Source organism: Pipistrellus kuhlii, unplaced genomic scaffold, assembly GCF_014108245.1.
Source record: "Pipistrellus kuhlii isolate mPipKuh1 unplaced genomic scaffold, mPipKuh1.p scaffold_m20_p_3, whole genome shotgun sequence".
NCBI lineage: Eukaryota > Metazoa > Chordata > Mammalia > Chiroptera > Vespertilionidae > Pipistrellus > Pipistrellus kuhlii.
Genome location: NW_023425529.1, coordinates 83,455,553 through 83,470,891, shown reverse-complemented (window position 1 = coordinate 83,470,891; position 15,339 = coordinate 83,455,553). Strand labels below are relative to the sequence as shown.

The 15,339-nt window shown below is 54.9% G+C and overlaps 1 protein-coding gene across 1 annotated transcript in view; it reads right to left on the bottom strand.

The window, feature by feature from the left end:
- Nucleotides 1-11,056, bottom strand: part of WNT5B (Wnt family member 5B) — a 127,640-nt gene extending 116,584 nt beyond the window's left edge. The window contains exon 1 of the mRNA XM_045588395.1: nt 10,646-11,056. The gene's annotated coding sequence lies outside the window, so the exon portion shown is untranslated. The remainder of the gene's footprint in view (nt 1-10,645) is intronic.
- Between the last annotated feature and the right edge of the window lie 4,283 nt (nt 11,057-15,339).

Sequence of the window (15,339 nt, the reverse complement as noted above, 5' to 3'; positions counted from 1 at the left end):
ACTCTTTCCTAGAAAGAGAGAAACAAGAAGACAAGTGCCAGGTATGAGTCACTGTGGAGTCACCTGGGCTGTGTTTTGTCAGTGATTTTAAGTCTCCACATCTTACAAATAGAATCAGCACTTTACATTGGTCATAAACTACTTTCTTACTAGCACCTGCTATTTCTCCTTGTCCTACAACAGCTCTGTGAGAGAGGCGAAGCGCGGGGTGGCTACACAGTGAACTCACTTACAGATGAGGAGAGGGAGACTTGTCTAGGTTATATTTTACCCAAGATCCCTGGGAGCAGAGGCAGTAACCCTAGACTTCTGTTTCTCAGGTGACCGCAGGACACCAAGCACCCTCACGTATTGGGGTCCAGGGTTTGTGGGACATGTGGTCTTTGCCTAGAATTTCCTAGTCAGCAGATGTTCGATATGAAGGTGCCACTCTAAATCCTCTATTCTGCAAAACAGCAGACGTACATTTCCCAGGGAATACTGGGGCAGGCACCGGGAAAGGACAGCAGGTCATCTTTGGTAATCAATGACATTAATTTATTTCACCAAACTTAATATGCTACCGATTCGAAAGTGCACCATTATCTTGTACCTAAGAAAGTACTCCCAATTAGACAACAGTACACTGATTTTAAGATGCATCCTGACCTCAGGTATGTTAAAATGTGTCTCAGTGTTGATGAAATGTGGTAATTCAAAACCAGCTTTCTCCAAGTGGGGATTATAACCTTCTTAAAAGCCATTGGCTCATTAATTTAATTTAATTTACTTTTGTTAAAAAATCTAGCTCATTAATTCTAATTTATCAATATTACTTAATGGTAACAATGCTGACTGCTGGGACAGTCAGTGGGAGAGATGGATGAAGAAGCGTAAGCGACATTTGCCTCCCAGGCACTCCTATTGGGCCCTTCAAGGAAAATCTCCAGAGCCAGAAGCTGCGCTGCTTCCCACAGCTCGTTGGTACCAGTAGCTGTCATATCAGAGAATTTCCGGGTCTTCCTTTGTTGCCTCAATGTCAAACAAACCAAATTATGAAACACTCAGTCCTTTTGGACCAAACTCTGAGCAGCCTGGTACTTGGGGTGTCGAGATAACAATGTCTTAGCACTCTCATTGTCTTCAGTGAAGAGTTAAAGAAGGGAGAGCACACTGACTGCAGACACACTAAGTGCAGGAATTCTCAAAATAACCTTATGAATTGGGCATTACTTTCCCTGTTTAAAGATGAAGAACTGGGAACCCACAAAAGGCAAAGGCTGTGGGTGGCTGAAACAGGATTCAGTCCACTTGCCCCTCCTCCCCACCAAGGCCATGTGCTGTCCCCTGGGCAGGGGACAGGAGGCACAGCGGGCAAAGGCTTCGAGAAGCTGGAAACACACTGCCAGACTAAACTGAAGTCTGGAGGCCTGATGTTACACTTAAACTTCACAGTAAATGACAAAACCCCTTTAGCTACAGGACACCGCACTCAATTTAGGAACCCATTTAATCAGCAGGAGGGCTGTTCACTGCTGTGAGGCGGTCCCCTGGTCCAAGCTGCATACAGGGACTCACCTTCGATCTACCTGAGCTTAACCAGCCACACAGCCGTGAAGATCAGATGTGAGCTACAATTTAAGACAAAGTGTGCAAAGGGCCGTCACGATGCGTGTCCTCTGAACTATGACAACCCCTCAGGGAGCCAATCCCACCAGAGAGAGATCACCTGACAGGCGATCAGGGAGGTGGCATCTGAGCTGCGCCTGGAAGAACGGGCAGGGGTGAACAGGGAGAGGGGACGGGGAGGGCTTCTGAGCGGAGCAATGCATGGGCCAAGGTCAGGGAGCAGGGTCTCGTCTGACTGGAAGGAAGGGAGCGGAGGGCGAGGGTCTGGGAAGGCTTGTTAGCTAAGATTGGAAGGGTATGAACACCAGGGTAAAGATACCACATGAATTCAGAAGGAAAAAGAGGCATCACCAGAGCATTTTGAGCAGGAGGGAACCTGGAGCAGCAGGGTGACCAGTGAGTCGGCAGGGGGGCAGGGGGAGCTGTCCTGTGGAGAGGGGACCAGGGGCAACCAGCAGGGGAGAAAGCGGGGGCCCAAATCCACATCTGACGTCCACGGGCTCACACTCATACAGCAGCACGGCAATACGAGGAGAACCGGGTAGTAATTCCAAAGGATTTGGGGGAAATGAAAATAAGGAAAAATCGTCAGGATAAAATGGAGACACTTTGGAACAGTGGTCCTGGACCAGGGGCAACAGGCCCCCTGCGGGACATTCGGCAACGTTAGGAACTCTTGGGCAGGTGCTACTGTGTCTGGGGTGGAGGTCAGGGATTTGGCCACATGCACAGGAGAGCCTTCTACAAGAGAGAATTATTGGGTCCAAAGTAATCCATCATGCCGAGTTTAGAAACCGTAAGGAAACAAATGGTGAAGACTCACCACGCGGCTCATGAACCAAACCGGTAAAGAAACCAGTGGGACTGTCTCTGCCGAGGCTGCAATGACTTATCCCTGTCCAGTCACGGCCGTCACCTACAATCCGCGCATCTGCGACAGGCCAGGCCCTGACAGGCACTGAGCATTCCGCCTCCACTGCCATCCAGAAGGGAGGCAGCACGTAAGAAATACACACTTTGGAAACACGTAAGAAAGACAGAAAAGGAAAGCACCAAAATAGTAGCGATCATTATCTCTAACTTGGAGTTATTTTATTTTTCTTCATATTTTTCAGTAAAAATATGAATGAATGGAAAAAAATGTAATGATTTTTGGTGACTGTGCCTTAATTTCGACAGTTAAAGTCAGTAAGGTATGTAATGGGCCATAGGTTCTCACCAGCTGCCCCACCTCTGCAGGCTGGTGAGGGGGAAGGGAAGGACAGGGAGCTACAGACCCGAGGGCGGTGAACCATCTACCTCAGACTTGTCCATGGTGACACATCGGCCCCTGTCATCCATTCAATTCCTTCTCCCGCTGAGTCAGGCATTGCTCCAGATACAACAGGGCACAAAACAGACAAAACCCCCTGCCCTCATGGTGTTTACATTCTAGTAAGTAAGAGGAAGCAGACAAGATAGCAAGTAAGTAAAATTAAAAAAAATGCATGTTCACCCTTGGCCGGTGTGGTCAGTGGTTAGAGCATCACCCAGCACATTGAAGGGTTCCGGGTTCAATTCCCCAGTAAAGGGCACATATCTGAGTTACAGGTTCACTCTGGATCTGGACCTGGAGGGACGAGAGGGGGCGGGGGGGGGGGGGCATGTGGGAAGCAACCAATCCACATGTGTCTCTCACATCAATGTTCCTCTCTCTCTCTCTCTCTCTTCCCTCCCCCAACCCCTCTCCCTCCCTTCCACTCTCTCTGAAAGGCAATGGAAAAAATAGCCTCAGGTGAGGACTGACAACAAAATAAAAAACACAAAAAATATGTATGATCAATGGAGAAAAATAAAGCAGAGAAGGGGCCTTAGGAACTAGTGGGAGGGTTGTAATTTATACCACAGAAGACCTCGCTGGGATGGCGTCTGAGGAAAGGTCTGAGGAAATATGGAGGAGGAGAGGACGCAGAAACAACCAGGTGCAAACCCGAGGCAGGCCCACCTGCTGGGGTGAAGCACAGATTGGAGCGGGCTGCGGTGGGAAGCGGCGGTCAGATCATCCGGGCTGGTAAGGACTCAGCCTTTATCCTGAGGAGACGGAAGGGAGGCCATCGGAGGCTCTGAGGGAAAACTGACCTGGCATACTTCGATAGGAAGGCTGCAGATGATTACAGCAGGGAGACCGCTGGGAGGCTGGTACTGTAACTCAGGAGGGAGCTGCTAGTGGAAGAGCAGGAGAGGAAGGGGTGGTCGAAGGGAGAAGTGGCCAGAGCTCTGAATGTCTTCTGAAAGTAGATTTAACAAGATTCATTGGTGGGCTGGATGTGGGAAGTGGGGGGGAGGGAAATAAGTAGGGAAGGACAGAAGGAGGGAAGGAGGGGAGGAGGAAGACAAACTTCGGGGTTTATGACCTGAGCAACTAGAAGGATGAGATAGAGAAAGAGTACTGTGCAAAGAGCAGGTTTAAGGGGAAAGGTCAAAGTTCAGGCTGGGATGCCCTTCAGATCTCCTGAATAAGATGCTGCTCAAGCAATCAGATGTGCATCTGAAGGTCCCGGGAAAGGAGCAGGCAGGAGATGGAAAGGTGGGGTTACTCACAGTGCAGAGGGCACTACGGCCATTACAGTGTGTTAGCAGAGAAGAGGTTAAAGGAGAGGAAGGAAGGCAGGACAGCTGCTGCCAGGGAGGGAGAAGGGAAACTAGGGGGTGAGATGCCCTGGAACCAAGTGAGGAACATGCATCAAAAAGGAGGGAAAACAAGGTCTTTTCCGATCAGTTCTTTTCTAGTTACATCAATAAGGCTTTACTGGGTACTCCTGCTGGGCACTGACACCAAGGAGAGGAGTGTCAGTGACTTCCAGATGGTGCCAGTGGTCTGGCGTGACCACTAGCAAGGTCGATGGCTGTGCCTGGGGTGTGAGGCGCTGGGAATGAAGCCATGGAGCTCCTTCCTGCTCCAGTCCCTTCCATCTGGTCCACACGGATGGAAAATATCCGCCTGCAATGGCAGCATGGAGGCATGTCCCCCTGAGAGCGGCCAAGGCCCCGCCTGAGCAGAACAGGATTTGTGTTTAAGGGAAGAGGGAGTGTCCCTCTTTTTTCCTTTCGTGACAGCCAACCCTGAACACAAAAATCTCTTTAAAGGACTGATTATTCCTATTGCAGATCTTGTACCCCAACCAAGATTTGCACCCAATATTTAATAATTCATTGCTCATAAATCATCTCCCGTCACTGGTCATTCCACAAGCTGGGACCCTCTACTGCCATCGATGTAATGACCAAATGGCATCTATGAGAGTCACTTCCTGAGACTGACAGCGGTGGGTATGCTGCACGGTCCCATCCAAGGCAGCCCACACCTTTCACGCAGAGCAGGCCAGGGGCAGGTGCCAAGGGGCAAAATGGCTAACTCCCCTGCCGCCTGGAAAAGTCCCTGGCATAGTTTAGTGCTTTACATACATTAATCCCCACCACCCACTGCACAGCAATCATACGACAGGAGTGTCAAGGCACTATTTCCATTGACAAATGAGGAAACTGAGGTACTGAGAAGCCAGGTCACCTGCTCTGGCGACATTTACACCGCCGGCTACTGATTGCTGGGATTCACACCCAGCATCTGACTCTAAACCCGAGTCTCTGCTGCCTCAGCTTCCTACAGCCTCTTGTGTGGTGGACTACCCTGACAGTGCCATCCAGAACGTTCCCCATCCACCAGCTCCTGCTTCTGAGTGGCAGATGGCATTTTCTAGTTCAAAACGTATATACAAAAATCTCCTTAAAGGGTTGATTAATCCTCCTGCAGATCTTGCACCTCAAACAAGATTTGCACACACTGTTTAATAATTCATTGCTCAAATTTTCTCAGGGGGAACTTCTCGAAGAATATGGGTAAGGTATGTCATCTTAGAGATGAGTTTAGGAAGGGGCTCGACTGTACTCCAAGCTCCCAAAGCAATGAAAAGCCCCCATCATCCCCGGGTTTCTGCTGGGAAGAGCAGCGGGTGGGGTGCACAAATCCTGGTTCAGAACCCGGAGATGCGGCAAGTGCAGGCCGGGGCAGGGGCAGAGTGCCGGGCTCAGGGCTGCTCCACGCCTGTGCCCTCAACGCCCAGCTCCTCTCCGAGGGCAGAGCAAGGCTCAGGGGAAACAGGATTACCGTGGGCTAGTGGTAGAAAAGCTTTCTTGCGCCATATTTATTTTGCTCCCCAAGAAGTTCTCAGAGCAAATCTACTGATGGAACATTCCAGATCATCAAAGTGACCATTGGGGACTCAGATTTGTAAACCAAGAACTTTTAATCCGCCGCCTTCTCCCATGTAAGCCCAGCTATCATTTTCCAGACCTCAGGAAACCCACTCCTGACCTTTATCAACCAGTCAGACCAGACTAACCTTTGAAGGGTTAGCGTTTCTGGGCTCAGGGAAGCTTAGAGAAGGGAGGACTGGAAACCCGTGTAAGATCGACTCGGGGTGCCTCCCCCAGCCACTCGGGCAGCAGCCCTGAAATCACCCGGAGCTGGAAGACAGAGCCTCCCTAATCCTTCGGAGGCTGGCTAACCGCAGGGGCCCCCGGCAGGCCAGAGCCCAAACCCAGGAGCACAACCTGAGCCTCCAGCGCGACCACAAGCCCTGCCTGCAAGACCACGGCTTGTGAAACAGTAACTCTGTGAAAGCGACAGGCAGGGGCCGGCTCCGCTCCTCCGCCCCCCCCCCCCCGCCCCTCCATCCCTCCGCCCCCCGCCCCCCCCCCCCCCCCCCCGCCCCTCCATCCCTCCGCCCTCCGCCCCCCCCCCCCCCGCGCCCCTCCACCCCTCCGCCCCCCGCCCCCCCCGCCCCTCCCGCCCCTCCATCCCTCCGCCCTCCGCCCCCCCTGCCCCCCCCCGCCCCTCCATCCCTCCGCCCTCCGCCCCCCCCGGCCCCCCGCCCCCCCCACCCCTCCATCCCTCCGCCCTCCGCCCCCCCGGCCCCCGCCCCCCCCACCCCTCCATCCCTCCGCCCCCCGCCCCCCCCGGCCCCCCCCCCGCCCCTCCATCCCTCCGCCTCCGCTCCCCCGGCCCCCCCCCCCCCCCCGCCCCTCCATCCCTCCGCCCTCCGCCCCCCCTCCCCCCGCCCCTCCCGTGGGAACGCACCCTCTGGGATTGGCTGCTTCCACCCCCAGGCCTGGTCTACAGCAGAGGGGTTTCCAGGACTGAGCCAGCTAAAGCTATTTAAAACAGCATGTGAGGGCTGGAAGGGGCCTCTAGCACAGTCTAGTGCAACCCCCTCACTTTGTAGAGGAGACAACTGAACCCCAATAAGTGGCTACAATGAGCCTCCTCCCTCCACCACCCTCCGTACTCTGCCCCCTCCTCCCACCCAGTAAGCCTACCAAGCAAAACCTCAGGAAAAGATGGTGATGCCAAGAACAGGACATAAAGAAGGGCTGGATGGGTCTTCAGGGGTTTGGGGGTGCAAAAAGGAATTCTGACGATACAGCCTGCGCCCTGAAAGGCTGCCCTGGGTTGCTCAGAGGGGACTCCAGAGCCGCTGGCTGGGGGGCTGGGCTGGGCAATGATTCCAGTCAGCACAGTAGCCTGAATCTAGGTTTCCTGAACCCTCGTGCACGGTGTTTGGAGGGGCCAGGGGGGCAGTCTCCCCCAAGTACCAACCAGGCTCCAATTCACCCAGGAGGAAATTGAGTTGGGAAGAAAGCCATGTGGGTGGAGAAGCAGGGAGGAGAGGAACCAACTTGAGAAAGTCTAGAAGAGGATTCACGCAAAAAAGCCCAACTGCAACCACAGGGGCGCAGAAGTCAGGAAATGCTGCTGGAGGAGCCAGCCCAGTGGCCAGGCGGAGGACGGAGGGGCGGGGGTTAAATGTAGCCAGGTAAACAGCTGCCCCTGGAGAAGCCTGGCACGAGCAGGGCAGTCACCTGCTCTCCTCGCTGAAGGGACAGCCGGGCCAGACCCTATCAAACAGCAGGTCTGCTTCCCAGGCCGCACCAACGTGCTGGTGGGGGAGTGAACAGGCTGCTCCTCAAAGATGGGAGAAGGCCATTTTTACTTTAAAAAGTGGCTCAGATTTAAAATCATTAGGTCTTTTTGTCTTTATCCCAGTATCTACCCCCAACCCCTCTGCCAGATTTTTCTGGACTCCTGGATACAATTTGAAGATGCCCCATTGAAAACCATCCAAGAATGCCCTTCAGTAAGGGTGGGAACCCCCGTATTCTCTCCTCACTAGCAGATTTTTATATCCATCGTTCTTATGAATCTGGAGAGGGCTGAAGGAGTTACAGAAATAACCACAACAAACTCTGAGGATTGTGTTCAGAAGTGGGGCCGGAACAAAGGTGGAGTCTGAAGACTTGTTAAGAAGATTAGGGAGATAAAGGACGGGCAGTTTGGAAGGACACTAGGGAGAACAAGAACAGAACAGCAAACAAGAAAGCTTTTGTGGGCGTATTTTATTTCAGAGAAGGCAAGCGCTATCACTTCATATAAAAATTCCCTCCCCTGCCAGAGATGCCAGGCCGTGCAATCCAGAAGCCAGCAGCGCTATGCTAGAGTAAAAATTAGGACAGACTGGCCTGCTCTTCTGTCCCCCTGAAGTGCAAACAAAAGCACCGTCCTACTGCGACTAGAGCAAGAGGGTGAGATCCCCAGGTGAAGACCATCCCAGGTTTTTTCATTTCGCAGCACATGGCTCCCACCAATCTGGCAATGTCCCTGTAACTTAAACTTTTGGGGTAAAAAGTTTCTTAGAAAAAGGTTGTTTCAAGCCAATAAGACACCCCTGGAGATAGTACAACCACCAAATGTACACACGAGAGGATTGATTTCAAACACCCTGAGCAAACACCTACACACACACACACACACACACACACACACCCCTTCCCTCACATATTCATACTGGAACACATAAGAAATCAGAGCCTGAGAAAGTAGGAAATCCATGGATGGAAAGGGCCAGCCAGCTCTGGCTCCGGCTGCCCTGGCAGGCAGACCCCAAGAGACGCCCTCAGTCTGATTTTCTTTAGGAAAAGAAGGAATTGCTGCTCAGGGCTACCCTTAGCTATTTATCCACATACTGACTTTTGTTGTTTTGATTTTTGTTTGTTGTTTGTTTTGTTAATCCTCACCCAAGGATATTTTCCCATTGATTTTTAGGGAGAGGAGAAGAGAGCGGGAAAGAGAGAGAAACATGGATGTGAGAGAGACATATTGATTGGTTGCCTCCTGCATGTGCCTGGACCAGAGCCCCGGCCAGGGAGGCAGGGAGGAACCTGCAACAGAGGTACGTGCCCTTGACAGGAATCAAACCCGGTACCTTCGGCCCGCAGTCCGAGGCTCTATCCGCTGAGCCGCACCCACTAGGGCCACACATATTGACCTTTAGGTCCCCTTGCTCCACTCTGACCCTGTTGTCGGCTCCGGCTGAGCTGGGAATGGGGAGAGCTGGCATTGAGCTGCCTCTTTCCCCTGGACTCCGGGGCCTGACAGCACCATCAAGAGCCCAGCCGCATCGCTCCTCTCCTCTCCGCCTTGCCTTTCCTTAGGAGACACACGGGCTCCTTCTCTACTTATAACCCCAATCCTTTTGTGTCACACAGACACTATTTTGAAATGGAGGAAAACCACCACTCAGCCTTCTGCCAGCCTTAGGTCGGTGTGTTAGCCAGGACTGGTGTGTCTGTACCTGGACAGGTGTGTGGGCATACACTTGGGCCAGCACCCACTCACTTATGCCAGAGCGTAGCAGTCTGACCTTTGAAAGCCACAGGCAAATCAGACAGCAGCAGGAGTGGCTGGCACCAGGAGAGGGTCCTCAGGCTTTTTGAGGGGGTGCCCACTGCTCCCGGACGCTCTGCTGCCTTAGGGACAGCCACAGACCTGCCTGCATGAATGCTGGCATGTCGCAGGGGATGTGACCTTGCCCCGCTGGCCCAGAGGTTTCTGCACCCACACAGATGGCATGACACAGATGCCCCATCACGGCTCTGTCTAGCGGGCACATTCTTGGTGACTGGAGCAGTCAGGGATTGGTAACGTGATCCTGAACCTCTTTCTCCCCCAGGTACCAGGATGAAACGCGGCCCAGGGTGGTAGTAACTGAAAGCTGTTGCCAACGTGGCCAGGTGGCAAAAGCAGTGAAGGCAGTGGGAGTTGGGGGTGGAGACCAAGTGCTCCCTTCAAGTTGTGAACCCGTCCCCTGGCTTGAGCCACCTCACTTTCCTCTGGGTAAACTGCACCATCATCTCTCACAGTGAGCGGAGGACGGAAGTATCTGGGAAATTTGGCCCAGAGTGGGTGCACGGCCAAACGTGCCTGAGGGTCCCCGAGAAGATGGAGAAAGATGTAACTTCCCCATCTCGCGGGGCAGGAACAGATGTGCGTACGGAGCGCAGGAGCAATGGAAGAAAACGGAAACCTCGGACCCCACTCCGGGCTTGACCTGCTCTGGGCTCCGGCAGGAATCCAGACACCAAACTAACCACTCGGGGGCTGAAGTCCTCCAGATGTGGCGCTCGCTCAGCAGAGCTTCCCGCTGGGCCCGGCCGCGCCGGGAAAGGGCGCGGGGAGACCGAGGGGCTCGCGCTTCCCGGACAGGAGCCCGCGGGGCCCGGGGAAGTCCCTGCACCTCCGGAGGGCGGCACCCCCGGCCGCCTCCTCCGCCGCCCACCCCCGGGGGCCGGGAGCCGCAGCGCCCGAGCAGCGGGAGAGGGACCCCCGCTGCCCGCGCCCCGCGCCCGCAGGCAGGAGGCGGCGGGCGGCCCCCGCTTTGTCTGCGGCCTGGGGCGGGATCCCCTTCCCTCTCCGCGCTCCCAGCCCCCACCTGGCGGGCCCGCCCCCCGCACCCCGAGTCCCCCCGCACCCCCTGTCCCTCCGCGCTCCGGGGACCGAGCGCCCGCGGCGCCCAACTCCGCCGCCCGCGGCCGCCGAAGGGGCAGAACCGGCGCTTCGGAAGTTTCGGAGGCGCGAGCGGCGGAGGGGCGTCTCCGCCGGGGGCCGGGGCCGGGGCCGGGGCGGCCCGCGAGCGCCCCTTCCCGCAGCGGCGGCCGCGCTTACCTGCTCGTCCGGCTCGCGGGCTCCGGCTCCTCCGGCGACGGCCGCGCGGGGCCGGGCCGGGCCGGGACCGGGCCGCCCCTCAGCGGCCGCTCCGGGCTCCGCAGCCGCCGGGCGCGCTCCGCTGGGTCCCGCCGGCCGGCGCCCGGGCTGCCTCCGCGGGGTGCGCGCTGCCGGCCCCGGAGTCCGCGCTCGCTCCCGCCGCAGGAGGCTCCCTGCTCCGCGCCGGGACCCCGCTCTCGGCCGGCGGGAAAGTCGGTGCGGAGCCCGCGCCGCGCGGAGGGAGGGCCCGGCCGTCGGTGGTCGCCGGGCGGCGCGCTGTCCCCGGAGCGCGGGGCCCCGGGAAGTTTCCGCCGAGTGGGCTGCGGGCGGCGGCGGCGCGGCTGGGCTGGGAGTGCCGGGCGGGCGCCGAGCGAGCGGATCCGAGCCCCGCGCCCCGCCCCCGCCTCTCCCCGCCCCCGGCCGCGCGGCCGCCGCTCCAGCCCCCGCAGCGCGGACCCCTCCGGCGCCTCCCGGCGCTGGACCGTGACCTCCGCACCTGCCCGGCCGCCCGCCGGACACCGCTCCTCCCGCGGCCTCTGGACCGAGCGGCCCGGGCCTTGGCGGGTGTGGATGGGGAGCCGCCGCCCAGCAACACCGCCCGCCGCTGCTCTGGGGACTGGACCCGCTGCCCGGCCAGCAGCACCCTGCCCGCCCCCCGGGCCCCCCAGCACCCGGGCCAGGAGCACCTACCTCGGGGCTGCGGAACCCGAGGCACTGAGGGGAGAGTTACCTCAATAGCTTATATTTACAGCAAACTCTTGCACGCACTTTATCCTCCTTTTTTATCCCCTCAAGCGGTAGAGTGATCTCTTATTTCCGCTTTACCAACCCAAGTCATTCCTCTCCTGCCCTCAGCAAGAGACTTCTGGGTCAGGACATTTGATGGGGGGCAGGGGGGGTGTTGGCACACCAAGAAAAATGTTTCCAACTCATTTTCTCACCACTTCTGACAGCTTTAGGGTTAAGTTATTCACCTGACTTTTGGGGGGGAAACCAAGACACAGGATAGTGGCACCATCGGTTCGTAGTGGCCTGAAAATACCACTAGGGCCTAGTGTTTAGCCTCAGCTCAGACTGAAGCTTAAATACTTTTATTGGGGTTCCAAGTCCTCAACACCCCAGGGTGACCTGCCCAAAAGGGAGTTTGCCAAGGTCCCAGGGATGCAGGTGCTTGAGCCCTGACCTGTTCCCGACTCTGGTCAGGGCCAACCAGGAGCAGCCAGCACCTTTGAGACCTGCTCTCCAACTGCCTTTTCTTTTACAGTTTGAAACCCATCTCTTCCCTGAGTAAGTCGGAGGTGGCCTGCTAAAGAAATTGCCTTTGAAAGCAGTACAGTGAGGGGGGAAACAATAGAAATAATCCTAGGTTTTGCCCTTTCTTAATTAGTAACCAAACAAGGCGACAGCCTTCCCCTTTCGGTGGGCCAGGGGCTGCAGGAGAGTGGGGGAAAGAGGGAGCAGGAACTCTGGAATGGATTGGCAATAGGAGCTATTGTCCTCCCGTTTTTTTTTTTTTTTTTTTACAATAAGGAAACTAAGAGCTGTTTTAGCAAATACCAGACTAATTAGAGGGAAAAGCTTCCTTGGAGCTGTGCTGGCCTGGGCCGGAGGCACACTACGACTTTCTCACCTCACAGTGAATGGGGTTTATGAGACCAGGTCCAGCAACCTTAAATGAGTGGTCTATAACTGAAGGGGGGGAAGGGGGTTGTGTTTTCACCTAGGGGAGCTAGTTCAAGGCTTTATCTCTGGGGACAGATGGGGCAGGGAGAAGAGCTGGTCTAAAGCAATCATAAAAGCTTAGAATCCACTTTGTCCAATTAAAAACACACCCAGTTCCTCTCCTCAGAATAAAGCGTGGATTCTGAGGTTAGGATCTTTGGGAGGGGGGGGGGGGGGGGGGTCAAGGAAAGGCCTTGACTAGAAGGCCCAGGTCGTTCTACCTGGATGCAACCTGGAAGAATTTGGGGATTCACTTCATACACACATTTATGGACCCCAAGCACAGAGATGACTGAGACTAGTTCTCAGGCTAACGGAGTACGGTTGGGGTAGGGGACACATTTCTCATTTGGGGTCTAGAATGCGCACACGAAGGGGCAACCTTGCTTGGTCTCCCTCTGACAACCCAGGGGGAGAGCAGGTGACAGATGGATGCACCGCCAGCTAATGTCCCACACCTAGCCCTCCACCTCCCACCCCCTCACTCCACCTCCCACCACCTCCCACCACCTCCCACCACCTCCCTCCACCTCCCACCATCTCCATCCAAGATGAGTCAAGCCTGTGGCCCAGGAAGGGGAGCAGCAGTGCCCCCAGGAAAGGAGCTTGTGGCTGAGCAGCTGGGAAAACACGCAGTGAGGAGCCCAAGGCCAGCTTCCCAAGGGAAGTGGTGAGCGACCCGTTGCTTGAGTCACTGAGCTGCTGGGGAGCCCGCAGCCAGCGCCGGGGGCAAATGCCGGTGGGAATGAGAGAGCTCTCACCATGTTTTGTCTGTGATTGCTGGGTGGGGTCTCTGGCCTTCTTCCCTGAACAAAACACATCCCAACTTGGCATTTGTGGTTGAAGCAAAGAAAGAAAAAAGCACGTATGTGGACCTGTGGAAAGTGGTAATGATTCCTGCTCTGTCTATTGGAGACAAGGTTCCCCCTTCCTTGTCATGCCCTCCCAAGCTACCGGCCACACTCAGCGGTCTCTTCCACGCCAGAGTGCCGAATGAAAATCCTGTCGGAAAGAGTCAGAGAAGCCAGGCTCCTCCACTTCCTTAGCTCTCTGCCTTCTTGTGGGGTACACCTATGCTGCCCTCCCACCCTGGGGCAGTGCATTTTAGTGTAATTGTTCCCTTCCCCAGCCCAGCACCGGGAGGAAGAACTTCAGGTGTCGCTGCTGGTCCTGCCGCTGGTGCACCCCTGTTTCTGGAGAGTCCTACCTGCCTCTGGCCCCTGTCACAGGGGCTGGGGGATGCATGGGAAATTTTTCTCGGGGAAATGGCCTGATGAGCCTTTGAGGCCCAGAACAAGACAAGGAGGCAAAACTAATACCCCTTCTGTCCCAACTTTGCCCCTGTTTTCTGTGTGATTCAATGTTCATTTTGTGCTCATTACCTAGATGTTTTTCTAAAAACGTGGGCTTAACAAAACTGATAGATTCTGGCCTAAATATCCAAACGCTGTCCGCAGGGAGGCAGGAGCCATTTGGAACATCTGGATAAAGGGACCTCTAAAAGCTGAAGCCATGGGTTGGTAAGAAGGACACTGCCATTCACTTATAGGGAAAATGTTCCCGCCAAGAACGAGCAGCTGAGGGGGTTGTATAAAGGCAGGAGAAGGGCTAACCTATTGACAGTCTTTTTTTTTTTTAATTTTAATATATTTTATTGATTTTTCACAGAGAGGGATAGAGAGCTAGAAACATCAATGAGAGAGAATCATCAATCAGCTGCCTCCTGCACACCCCCCAATGGGGATGTGCCTGCAACCAAGGTACTTGCCCCTGACCAGAATTGAACCTGGGACCTTTCAGTCCGCAGACCCATCATCTATCCACTGAGTCAAACCGGTTTCGGCCTATTGACAGTCTTAGCACCTAATATGTGCAGCGGACGTACCAGTTCACAAACTGCTTTTATTAATACATTTTATTCTTAACTGAGATTCACCAAATAAGGTTAGTCCTGCTCGTCTCACTTGGAGGGCTCCCTCTGACCAATTCTCCCCCTAAGAGAGGCAGCAGCTCTCCAGGGAGGAGGTCTGGTGAGGTTACTGAGCAGGCGGCACCGAGCCGCCCCGGGAAGCCAGACTCACCACCTGAGTCATCTGGAGCCAGACCCCGGGCTCCGAAAGGCTGTCTCCTCGTCTGAAAGCGGTGGTGGTAAGACAGCCTTCCTCGTGGGAATAGGAGTGAAATAGGACAGTGCAGACAAAGAAACCCGGGACCATGTCTTCCATACAGTCTGTACTCAATAAATATTAACAGTAGTTAATAGACCTGGCTTTCCGTGGAGACAGTCTAATGTTACTCTCAGTCCTTGAATTCCTGGATTTTGGCCCCATTTTTTTCTCCCAGGAGAAGATAGACTCCTAAATAGTTCTCTGAAAGAATCGCTGCTGTAACGAAGTCTAGGATGAAGCAGTTGAAGTGTCACCACACACCGCAAGCCCAGAGTCAGCCAGTGATGGAGGAGGCGATGGGCAGTTCTAAAGTACGTGATCCTGCCAAAACCGGTTTGGCTCAGTGGATGGGGCATCAGCCTGCGAACTGAAAGGTCCCAGGTTCAATTCCCGTCAAGGGCATGTATCTTGGTTGTGGACACATCCCCAGTGGGGAGTGTGCAGGAGGCAGCTGATCAATGATTCTCTCAACATTGATGTTTCTATCTCTCTTTTCCTTTCCTTTACTCTCTGTAATATATATATATATACACATATATATACATATATATACATATATATACATATGTGTGTGTATATATATATATATACATATATACATATATATATATAAAATAAAGAACGTGGTCCTGGTGACCAGCTGCCCAATGCTTTGCTGAAAATGCAGCACCATCTGGGCTGTAGTCCCCACGAAGAGCTGCTTTCCTTCTGGGTCTCCAGCACCTCCGTGGCCCTCCTGCTTCCCCTTCTCAACTCCTACTAAAG